Source organism: Triticum dicoccoides, chromosome 6B, assembly GCF_002162155.2.
Source record: "Triticum dicoccoides isolate Atlit2015 ecotype Zavitan chromosome 6B, WEW_v2.0, whole genome shotgun sequence".
In the NCBI taxonomy this organism is placed as follows: Eukaryota; Viridiplantae; Streptophyta; class Magnoliopsida; order Poales; family Poaceae; genus Triticum; species Triticum dicoccoides.
Window position 1 is genome coordinate 172799149 of NC_041391.1, and position 13396 is coordinate 172812544.

Sequence of the window (13396 nt, forward strand, 5' to 3'; positions counted from 1 at the left end):
AGTGGCATTTTTATGAATCACCAAAATTGGGGTGGCATTTATCTAATTTGTTTTTGAGACGGAAGTAGGGTGTCAACTGGGCTGTGCGGGACACGCTGGCCTGTCTAGACAGCCTTTTCTTTTATGTTTACCATAGACCAGCCCAATAGTTTTTTTCTTTCTGAAAATGGCTAGCCCAGTTTTTTTGTGATTTGTCAAGTAAGTCGCTTTATTAGGCCTGTTGGGCTGCAAATCTTTCAAGAGGAGGAGAGCTTCATTTGGCTCGCCGACAAAATGGCCTATCAGTAATGAGAAATGGGCTGTACATTTTTTAAACACATGAAACCGGCAATTAGTTTCAAATATCTTTTTTCATTTCGAGATTCTAAATTGCATTGATTTTTATGCGTGGACAATTTATTGGATTTTATATTGATATACATTTATTTTTAAAATCAGTCTGAATGTGACTCGAAATTTTGGGATTAAAAACAGTTCAGACCGCACCGACATATGCAAATTTCGTATAATTTTTTAACCGTGGCCACAATATGGGCTGTAAAGCTAACAAAAAGAATACGGGCTCCAAAAAAACCCGTAAGAATTAGCAAATGGGCTGTAAACTATTTGAAATAATGGCAGATGGGCTGTATGCTGTTTTCCACATATTTGAGGCTTTCCACAGATGGCCTGTATACTGTTGGATGTCGAATCAACGGTCGTCGTGATTCTTCAATCTCTGCTCTCCTGCTGCAGCCACTCAAACAAGCACCGTCGGGACTGCCTGCTCCCTCCTCCACGCGGCCGGCTGTGCTGCCACGCAGGCGTCACCGCCCCACCGTACTCCCATCGCGGGCCTAGCCATCCGTCTACTCACCCACAGTCCACACCTGCTGTTATTCTCTGGTGACGGCAGACGAACCAGTAAACCCTTGTACAGTCGTGCTCCCCTCCGCGTGGGAAACAACTGCCGAGTCTTCCCTGCCTCCGTGTCGTTCCCTTCCTAGGCCTCGCCGTCGTCCACCGCCCTAGTGCTCTCGGCGTGGTGTGGTCAACGTGGTCAACGATCGACATGCATCTGAAGTGGACTGTACATGGAGAGGCTGACAACTGGGTCCACGGCCGCACACAAGGAAATGCCTCCTTATTACGCGCAAAATAATGATTCCTCCACCTGACATCTGGGACCCACCGAAAGGGCCTCTGTATTTCGCGGAAAAAACGTTACCGCCGCTGACAGCTCGGACCCACCAGCTATATCTTCGCACGCAAGGAAGTGCCTCCTTATTAGGCCCAAAAAAAGAATACTCCCCATACGATGTCCACTAAGTTGACGGGGCCTACTAAGTTGACGGGGACGAAGGGCTTTGTCAACTTAGTCAACATGCACGATTCTAGCTCGACTGACCATACGATGTCCATCCAACGGCCGTAGTGCTCCTTCAACCTCTTGTCTTCTTGCTCCAGCCGCCCAAAGCAGTGCCGGTCGTGCCGCCTGCTCCTGCCTCCCGTGGCCGGCTGTGCTGCCGCGGAGACCTCACCGCCTCCATACTACTCCCACCGCTGGCCAGGCCGTCCCTCCATTCCACTCACCCACCCCCCCTATTATTCTGCGGCGACGGCAGTGCAGCCGAACCAGTGAACCCTCGTACTCCTCTCCGCGTGGGCATCCACTGCCGCGTCTTCCCCGGATCCGTGTCGTCCCCTTCCCAGGTCTCGGCATCGTCCACCACCATGGTGCTCTCGGTGCGGCGTGGTCAATGTGGTCAATGACCGAATTCCATCGGAAGAATATTGTACGTGAAAAGGCTGACAGCTGGGTCCACGACAGCCGCAAGGAAGTGCCTCCTTATTACGCGGAAAATAATTATTCCTCCACCTGACAGCAGGGACCCACCAGATGGGCCACCAGTATTTCGTGAAAAAAATATTTTCCCCTGATTGGTGGGACCCACCCGACGGGCCACCGTATTTCGCGAAAAAAACATCCCCCCTTCTGTCAGCTCGGACCCACCGGAAGTGCCTCCTTATTACGCACAAAAAAATGAATACCCCCTGTTAGCTGGGACCCACCTTTGTGGGAGGCTGACTTGTGGGCCTACTAAGTTGACGGGGATGGAGGGCTCTGTCAACTTAGTCAATATAAACGATTCTAGCTCCAGTGACTGTACGATGTCCATCCAACGGCCGTAGTGCTTCTTCAACCTCTGGTCTTCTTGCTCCAGCCGCCCAAAGCAGCACCGTTCGTGCTGCATGCTCTTGCTTCCCCTGGCTGGATGTGCTACCGCGGAGGCCTCACTGGCCCCTACTATTCCCACCGCTGGCCAGGCCCTGCGGCGAGGACAGCCTCACACCGCAGCCGAACCAGTGAACCCTCATACTCCTCTCCGTGCGGGATTCCACTGCCGCGTCTTCCCCGGCTCCTCATCGTCCCCTTCCTAGGCCTCGCCGTTGTCCACCACCCTGGCGCTCTCGGCGTGGCGTGGTAAACGTGGTCAAGGAACGACTTCCATCGGACGTGGACTGTATGTGGAGAGGCTGACAGCTGGGTCCATGGCCGCAGCAAGGAAGTGCCTCCTTATTACGCGGAAAATAATTATTCCTCCACCTGACTGCGGGGACCCATCGGACGGGCCACCGTATTTCGCGAAAAAAACGTTCCCCCCCTCACTGCTGGGACCCACCAGCTGCACCTTCGCACACAAGGAAGTGCGTCCAGGCAAAAAAAACGATTCGCCCCCCTGACTACTGGGACCCACCAGCTACATCTTCGCATGCAAGGAAGTGCGTCCGGGCAAAAAAAACAATTCGCCCCCCTGACTGCTGGGACCCACCAGCTACATCTTCACAGGCAAGGAAGTGCCTGACAGTCAGCACCTGTCGGTGAACGTTACATAAAATTAAAATTTTTCCTACGATTTCACAAAGATCCATCTATGAGTTCATCTAAGCAACAAGTGATAGGAGTGCATCTACATACCCTTGTAGATCGCGAGCGGAAGCGTTCAAGAGAACGGGGATGATGGAGTCGTACTCGCCGTGATCCAAATCACCGATGACCAAGTGCTGAACGGACAGCACCTCCGTGTTCAACACACGTCCAGAGCGGATGACGTCTCCTCCTTCTTGATCCAGCAAGTGGAAAGGAGAGGTTGAGGAAGAAGACTCCGGCAGCAGCACGACGGCGTTGTGGTGGTGGAGAAGCAGTACTACGGCAGGGCTTCGCCAAGCAACTGCGGGAGGAGGAAGAGGTGTAGCAGGGGGAGGGAGGCGCCAAGACTCAGGGGTGCCGCTGCCCTCCCCCCCCTCCTTTATATAGGCCCACAGGGGGGTGGCCGGCCCTAGAGATGGGATCTCTAGGGGGGCGGCGACCAAGGGGGTGGAGTGCCCCCCAAGGCAAGTGGAGGCGCCCCCTCCCCTAGGGTTCCCAGGGGGCACACCAGCCCACAAGGGGCTGGTCCCCTCCCCACTTCAGCCCACGGGGCCCTCCGGGATGGGTGGCCCCACCCGGTGGACCCCCGGGACCCTTCCGGTGGTCCCGGTACAATACCGGGTGACCCTGAAACTTTCCCGATGGCCGAAACAGCACTTCCTATATATAAATCTTCACCTCCGAACTATTCCGAAAGTCCTCGTGACGTCCGGGATCTCATTCGGGACTCCGAACAACATTCGGTAATCACATACAAGTCTTCCTAATAACCCTAGCGTCACCGAACCTTAAGTGTGTAGACCCTACGGGTTAGAGAGACACGCAAACATGACCGAGACGGCTCTCCGGCCAATAACCAATAGCGGGATCTGGATACCCATGTTGGCTCCCACATGCTCCTCGATGATGTCATCGGATGAACCACGATGTCGAGGATTCAATCAACCCCATATACAATTCCCTTTGTTAATCGGTACGTTACTTGCCCGAGACTCGATCGTCGGTATCCCAATACCTCGTTCAGTCTCGTTACCAGCAACTCACTTTACTCGTACCGTAATGCATGATCCCGTGCCAAACACTTGGTCACTTTGAGCTCATTATGATGATGCATTGCCGAGTGGGCCCAGAGATACCTCTCCGTCATACGGAGTGACAAATCCCAGTCTCGATCCGTGTCAACCCAACAGACACTTTCGGAGATACCTGTAGTGCACCTTTATAGTCACCCAGTTACGTTGTGGCGTTTTGTACACCCAAAGCACTCCTACGGTATCCGGGAGTTACAAGATCTCATGGTCTAAGGAAAGGATACTTGACATTGGAAAAGCTCTAGCAAACGAACTACACGATCTTGTGCTATGCTTAGGATTGGGTCTTGTCCATCACATCATTCTCCTAATGATGTGATCCCGTTATCAACGACATCTAATGTCCATAGCCAGGAAACCATGACTATCTGTTGATCAATGAGCTAGTCAACTAGAGGCTTACTAGGGACATATTATGGTCTATGTATTCACACGTGTATTACGATTTCCGGATAATACAGTTATAGCATGAATAAAGACAATTATCATGAACAAGGAAATATAATAATAATACTTTTATTATTGCCTCTAGGGCATATTTCCAACAGTCTCCCACTTGCACTTGAGTCAATAATCTAGTTACATTGTGATGAATCGAACACCCATAGAGTTCTGGTGTTGATCATGTTTTGCTCGCGAGAGAAGTTTCGTCAACGGATCTGCGACATTCAGATCCGTATGTACTTTGCAAATATCTATGTCTCCATCTTGAACATTTTCACGGATGGAGTTGAAGCAACGCTTGATGTGCCTGGTCTTCTTGTGAAACCTGGGCTCCTTGGCAAGGGCAATAGCTCCAGTGTTGTCACAGAAGAGTTTGATCGGCCCCGACGCATTGGGTATGACTCCTAGGTCGGTGATGAACTCCTTCACCCAAATTGCTTCATGCGCTGCCTCCGAGGCTGCCATGTACTCCGCTTCACACGTAGATCCCGCCACGACGCTCTCCTTGCAGCTGCACCATCTTACTGCTCCACCATTCAAGATATACACGTATCCGGTTTGTGACTTAGAGTCATCCAGATCTGTGTCGAAGCTAGCGTCGACGTAACCCTTTACGACGAGCTCTTCGTCACCTCCATAAACTAGAAACATGTCCTTTGTCCTTTTCACGTACTTCAGGATATTCTTGACCACTGTCTAGTGTTCCTTGCCGGGATTACTTTGGTACCTTCCTACCAAACTTACGGCGAGGTTTACATCAGGTCTGGTACACAGCATGGCATAAATAATAGATCCTATGGCCGAAGCATAGGGGATGACACTCATCTCTTCTTTATCTTTTGCCGTGGTCGGGCATTGAGCCGAGCTCAATCTCACACCTTGCAACACAGGCAAGAACCCTTTCTTGGACTGATCCATTTTGAACTTCTTCAAAATCTTGTCAAGGTATGTGCTTTGTGAAAGACCTATGAGGCGTCTCGATCTATCCCTATAGATCTTGATGCCTAATATGTAAGCAGCTTCTCCAAGGTCCTTCACTGAAAAACACTTATTCAAGTAGGCCTTAATGCTGTCCAAAAGTTCTATATCATTTCCCATCAAGAGTATGTCATCTACATATAATATGAGAAATGCTACAGAGCTCCCACTCACTTTCTTGTAAACGCAGGCTTCTCCATAAGTCTGCATAAACCCAAACGCTTTGATCATCTCATCAAAGCGAATGTTCCAACTCCGAGATGCTTGCACCAGCCCATAAATGGATCGTTGGAGCTTGCGTACTTTGTTAGAATTCTTAGGATCGACAAAACCTTCCGTCTGCATCATATACAGTTCTTCCTTAAGATGTCCGTTAAGGAATGCTATTTTGACGTCCATCTGCCATATCTCACAATCATAGTATGCGGCAATTGCTAACATGATTCGGACGGACTTCAGCTTCGCTACAGTAGAGAATGTCTCATTGTAGTCAACCTCTTGAACTTGTCGATAACCCTTAGCGACAAGTCGAGCTTTATAGATGGTAACATTACCATCCGCGTCTGTCTTCTTCTCAAAGATCCATTTGTTTTCTATCGCTCGCCGATCATCGGGCAAGTCTGTCAAAGTCCATACTTTGTTTTCATACATGGATTCTATCTCGGATCGCATGGCTTCAAGCCATTTGTTGGAATCTGGGCCCGCCATCGCTTCTTCATAGTTCGAAGGTTCACCGTTGTCTAACAACATGATTTCCAAGACAGGGTTGCCGTACCACTCTGGTGCGGAACGTGTCCTTGTGGACCTATGAAGTTCAGTAGCAACTTGATCCTTAGTACCTTGATCATCATCATTATTTTCCTCTCTAGTTGGTGTAGGCATCAGAGGAATAGTTTCCTGGGCTGCACTACTTTCCTGTTCAAGAGGTAGTACTTCATCGAGTTCTACTTTCCTCCCACTTACTTCTTTTGAGAGAAACTCTTTTTCCAGAAAGGATCCGTTCTTGGCAACAAAGATCTTGCCCTCGGATCTTAAGTAGAAGGTATACCCAATGGTTTCCTTAGGGCATCCTATGAAGACGCATTTTTCCGACTTGGGTTCAAGCTTTTTCAGGTTGAAGTTTCTTAACATAAGCATCGCATCCCCAAACTTTTAGAAACGACAGCTTAGGTTTCTTCCCAAACCATAATTCAAACGGTGTCGTCTCAACGGATTGAGACGGTGCCCTATTTAAAGTGAATGTAGCTGTCCCTAGAGCGTATCCCCAAAATGATAGCGGTAAATCGGTAAGAGACATCATAGACCGCACCATATCCAATAGAGTGTGATTACGACATTCGGACACACCGATACGCTGAGGTGTTCCAGGCGGCGTGAGTTGTGAAACGATTCCACATTTCCTTAAGTGTGTACCAAATTTTTGACTCAAATATTCTCCTCCATGATCTGATCGTAGGAACTTTATCTTTCGGTCACGTTGATTCTCTACCTCATTCTGAAATTCCTTGAACTTTTCAAAGATCTTAGACTTGTGTTTCATCAAGTAGACATACCCATATCTACTCAAGTCATCAGTGAGAGTGAGAACATAACGATATCCTCCGTGAGCCTCAACGCTCATTGGACCGCACACATCGGTATGTATGATTTCCAACAAGTTATTTGCTCGCTCCATTGTTCCAGAGAACGGAGTCTTGGTCATCTTGCCCATGAGGCATGGTTCGCATGTGTCAAATGATTCATAATCGAGAGACTCCAAAAGTCCATCAGCATGGAGCTTCTTCATGCGCTTGACACCAATGGGACCAAGGGGGCAGTGCCACAAGTATGTGAGACTATCGTTATCAACTTTACATCTTTTGGTATTCACACTATGAATATATGTAATATTACGCTCGAGATTCATTAAGAATAAACCATTGACCATCGGGGCATGACCATAAAACATATCTCTCATATAAATAGAACAACCATTATTCTCGGATTTAAATGAGTAGCCATCTCGTATCAAACGAGATCCAAATACAATGTTCATGCTCAAACTTGGTACTAAATAACAATTATTAAGGTTTAAAACTAATCCCGTAGGTAAATGTAGAGGTAGTGTGCCGATGGCGATCACATCGACCTTGCAACCATTCCCGACGCGCATCGTCACCTCGTCCTTCGCCAGTCTCCGCTTATTCCGCAGCTCCTGCTGTGAGTTACAAATGTGAGCAACGGCACCGGTATCAAATACCCAGGAGTTACTATGAGTACTGGTAAGGTACACATCAATTACATGTATATCATATATACCTTTAGTGTTGCCGACCTTCTTGTCCGCTAAGTATTTGGGGCAGTTCCGCTTCCAGTGACCCTTCCCTTTGCAATAAAAGCACTCAGTCTCAGGCTTGGGTCCATTGCTTGACTTCTTCCTGGCAACTGGCTTACCAGGCGCGGCAACATCTTTGTAGTCCTTCTTGAAGTTCTTCTTTCCCTTGCCCTTCTTGAACTTGGTGGTTTTATTGACCATCAACACTTGATGTTCTTTCTTGATTTCTACCTCTGCCGACTTCAGCATTGAAAATACTTCAGGAATAGTTTTCACCATCCCTTGCATATTGTAGTTCATCACAAAGCTCCTATAGCTCGGTGGGAGCGACCGAAGGATTCTATCAATGACCGCCTCGTCCGGGAGGTTAATGTCCAGCTGGGACAGGCGGTTGTGCAACCCAGACATTTTGAGTATGTGCTCACTGACATAACTATTTTCCTCCATCTTACAACTGTAGAACTTGTCGAAGACTTCATATCTCTCGACCCGGGCATGAGCTTGGAAAACCATTTTCAGCTCCTCGAACATCTCATATGCTCCGTGTTGCTCAAAACGCTTTTGGAGCCCCGGTTCTAAGCTGTAAAGCATGCCGCACTGAACGAGGGAGTAATCATCAGCACGAGATTGCCAAGTGTTCATAACGTCTTGGTTCTCTGGGATGGGTGCTTCACCTAGCGGTCCATCTAGGACATATGCTTTCTTGGCAGCTATGAGGATGATCCTCAGGTTCCGGACCCAGTCCATATAGTTGCTGCCATCATCTTTCAGCTTGGTTTTCTCTAGGAACGCGTTGAAGTTCATGTTGACATGAGCGTTGGCCATTTGATCTACAAGACATATTTGCAAAGGTTTTAGACTAAGTTCATGATAATTAAGTTCATCTAATCAAATTATTTTAATGAACTCCCACTCAGATTAGACATCCCTCTAGTCATCTAAGTGTTACACGATTCGAGTCGACTAGGCCGTGTCCGATCATCACGTGAGACGGACTAGTCATCATCGGTGAACATCTCCATGTTGATCGCATCTTCCATACGACTCATGTTCGACCTTTCGGTCTCTGTGTTCCGAGGCCATGTCTGTACATGCTAGGCTCGTCAAGTTAACCCTAAGTGTTTTGCATGTGTAAAACTGTCTTACACCCATTGTATGTGAACGTAAGAATCTATCACACCCGATCATCATGTGGTGCTTCGAAACGACGAATTTTAGCAACGGTGCACAGTTAGGGGAGAACAATTCTTGAAATTGTTGTAAGGGATCATCTTATTTACTACCGTCGTTCTAAGTAAACAAGATGCATAAACATAATAAACATCACATGCAATTATATAGTAGTGACATGATATGGCCAATATCATATAGCTCCTTTGATCTCCATCTTCGGGGCTCCATGATCATCTTTGTCACCGGCGTGATACCATGATCTCCATCATCATGATCTCCATCATCGTGTCTTCATGAAGTTGTCACGCCAACGATTACTTCTACTTCTATGGCTAACGCGTTTAGCAATAAAGTAAAGTAATTTACATGGCGTTCTTCAATGACACGCAGGTCATACAAAAAATAAAGACAACTCCTATGGCTCCTGCCGGTTGTCATACTGGTCGACATGCAAGTCGTGATTCCTATTACAAGAACATGATCTCATACATCACAATATATCATTCATCATTCATCACAACTTTTGGCCATATCACATCACAAGACACTTGCTGCAAAAACAAGTTAGACGTCCTCTAATTGTTGTTGCAAGTTTTTTACGTGGCTTCTATAGGTGATCTAGCAAGAACATTTTCTTACCTATGTTAAGGCCACAACGTGATTTGTCAACTTCTATTTACCCTTCATATGGACCCTTTTCGTCGAATCCGCTCCAACTAAAGTGGGAGAGACAGACACCCGCTAGCCACCTTATGCAACTAGTGCATGTCAGTCGGTGGAACCTGTCTCACGTAAGCGTACGTGTAAGGTCGGTCCGGGCCACTTCATCCCACAATACCGCTGAATAAAAATAAGACTAGTAGCGGCAAGAGAGTTGACAACATCTACGCCCACAACAAAATTGTGTTCTACTCGTGCAATAGAGAACTACGCATAGACCTAGCTCATGATGCCACTGTTGGTGAACGTTGCAGAAAATTAAAAATTTTCCTACGGTTTCACCAAGATCCATCTATGAGTTCATCTAAGCAAAGAGTGATAGGAGTGCATCTAAATACGCTTGTAGATCGCGAGCGGAAGCGCTCAAGAAACGGGGATGATGGAGTCGTACTCGCCGTGATCCAAATCACCGATGACCAAGTGCTGAACGGACAGCACCTCCGCGTTCAACACACGTACGGAGCGGATGACGTCTCCTCCTTGTTGATCCAGCAAGGGGAAAGGAGAGGTTGAGGAAGAAGACTCCAGCAACAGCACGACGGCGTGGTGGTGGTGGAGAAGCAGTACTCCGGCAGGGCTTCGCCAAGCAACTACGGGAGGAGGAAGAGGTGTAGCAGGGGGAGGGAGGCGCCAAGACTTAGGGGTGACGCTGCCCTTCCTCCCCCCTCCTTTATATAGGCCCCCAGGGGGGGTGGCCGGCCCTAGAGATGGGATCTCTAGGGGGGGAGGCCAAGGGGGGTGGAGTGCCCCCCCAAGGGAAGTGGAGGCGCCCCCTCCCCTAGGGTTCCCAACCCTAGGCGTAGAAGGGGGCCCAGGGGGGGCGCACCAGCCCACAAGGGGCTGGTCCCCTCCCCACTTCAGCCCACGGGGCCCTCCGGGATGGGTGGCCCCACCCGGTGGAGCCCCGGGACCCTTCCGGTGGTCCCGGTACAATACCGGGTGACCCCGAAACTTTCCCGATGGCCGAAACAGCACTTCCTATATATAAATCTTCACCTCCGGACTATTCCGGAACTCCTCGTGGCGTCCGAGATCTCATCCGGGACTCCAAAAAACATTCGGTAATCACATACAAGTCTTCCTAATAACCCTAGCGTCACCGAACCTTAAGTGTGTAGACCCTACGGGTTCGGGAGACACGCAGACATGACCGAGACGGCTCTCCGGCCAATAACCAACAGCGGGATCTGGATACGCATGTTGGCTCCCACATGCTCCTTGATGATGTCATCGGATGAACCACGATGTCGAGGATTCAATCAACCCCGTATACAATTCCCTTTGTCAATCGGTACGTTACTTGCCCGAGACTCGATCGTCGGTATCCCAATACCTCGTTCAGTCTCGTTACCGGCAAGTCACTTTACTCGTACCGTAATGCATGATCCCATGACCAAACACTTGGTCACTTTGAGCTCATTATGATGATGCATTACCGAGTGGGCCCAGAGATACCTCTCTGTCATACAGAGTGAAAAATCCCAATCTCGATCCGTGTCAACCCAACAGACACTTTCGGAGATACTTGTAGTGCACCTTTATAGTCACCCAGTTACGTTGTGACGTTTGGTACACCCAAAGAACTCCTACGATATCCGGGAGTTACACGATCTCATGGTCTAAGGAAAGGATACTTGACATTGGAAAAGCTCTAGCAAACGAACTACACGATCTTGTGCTATGCTTAGGATTGGGTCTTGTCCATCACATCATTCTCCTAATGATGTGATCCCGTTATCAACGACATCTAATGTCCATAGCCAGGAAACCATGACTATCTATTGATCAACGAGCTAGTCAACTAGAGGCTTACTAGGGACATATTACGGTCTATGTATTCACACGTGTATTACGATTTGCGGATAATACAGTTATAGCATGAATAAAGACAATTATCATGAACAAGGAAATATAATAATAATACTTTTATTGTTGCCTCTAGGGCATATTTCCAACAGCACCCACCTGGTCGAAGCGTACGTAGCGTTGTCATTCTGGTCGCGAACGTGTACGTATATACTGGTCGATGTAGAGGCGCGCACGTGTCATAGTAGAGGCGCGCACGTGTCGTAGTAGAGGCGCGCACGTAGCATGTACACGTACGTATAGCGGCAAGGGTGCAAGAAAGAAAATACGGCCACATACGTACATATGGGCAGGGTCTCGAATGCCTACTCGTGCATACGTACATGGCTGGGTCGGAACGGAGAAACAATGTCGTCGTTGTTTTCATCGGGAGCCAACCGGCTGGGTCGCAACGGAATGCGTGATCGTGTTCATCGGGAGGGCTTGGACGGAACAGGCGATGGAAACGAGGCCTGGCGTACCGCACAACGGAGGAAACGGCCTTGTGTTCGACTGGCCACGTTCGGAACGGGGTCCTGTTGATCGGGAGGGGTGTGGCGTACCGCAAAACGGAGGAAACAGACCTCCTACGGTCAAAACGGGGGTCCTGTTGATCGGGAGGGGTGTGGCGTACCGCAAAACGGACGAAACGGACCTCCTACGGTCGAAACGGGGGTCCTGTTGATCGGGAGGGGTGTGGCGTACCGCAAAACGGACGAAACGGACTTGTGTTGGAGCGCTACGGTCAAAACGGGGGTCCTTTTCACCGGGAGGGGTGTGGCGTACCGCAAAACGGGACTCCACGAGATACTGTTCGTCTCCACCGTCGACCTCCTCCAGCCTCCACGGGCTACCGTCGACCTCCTCCAGCCTCCACAGGATCCTGTTCATCCAGCCTCCACCGCGCGCTACCCCACCGGCTACTGTGCAACCACCCCTCCATCGTCTAATGTTCATCCAGCCCTCCACCGTCTACTGTTCATCCAGCCTTCCACACCAAGGGGTCCTGTTCAACCACCCCTCCACCGTCTACTGTTCATCCAGCCCTCCACACCACGGGGTTCTATTCATCCAGAGGCAACGCCACCACTCACTGTTCATCCAACCCCCCTGCAATGCTCATTGTTCATCCAATCAATCAGCTTCAGTTAGCAGCAGTAGCGAAGGAATCACTCCATCGGGTTCAGTTAACAGCCATCGATCGATCGCTCGGGTTTAGTAATGCGTAGCCTGCAATGCAACCGCTCGGGTTCAGTTACAGCCCAACGCCTCGCCCGGGTTCAGTTAGAGCCAACGCCTCGCACGTGTACGAGAGAAACGCGCATCACTCGGGCCATGACCTCCCATCATAACCGGCAACTCCCTGAAATTTTCTTCCCCCTCGCATCTACCACGGTTTTTTCCCTCATGGACGGCCCAAAGAATGTCATGCAGCTGCGTCTCCGGCCCGCCCAGGATGAAAAGCCCATTTTCTGTCATGATTTTTTGTCATAGAAGTAGGATCCCACCACATCTATGATGATACCGGGTTTTGTCACAATTATCGTCATAGAAGTGTCATATGTATGACAGAAAAAAATTCGTTCGGCCGAAAATGTCACGGATGTGTCTTTTTTTTGTAGTGCATACTGGCGACATGTAGTCAAAGCCAGACTGGGTTATGAAACACCGGTTTAATAATGAAGATGGTCTGACAACTTGTAGTTCAAAGCCAAGCCAGGTTAACAAACATCGGGTTATTAGAATGACTGATAGCCATACCGGGTCAATAGAAACCGGTTCAACAAAAAGATTACCAAAGAAGAAAAAATCTTGACAAAGGCAAATAAAATTGTGTAGTCGAGGCTTTTAAAGGGCTGCCAGTCCCAAATTCGAGGCTTTTCATGGGCTGCCAGGCCGCTGAGTTAAACCATTTGACAA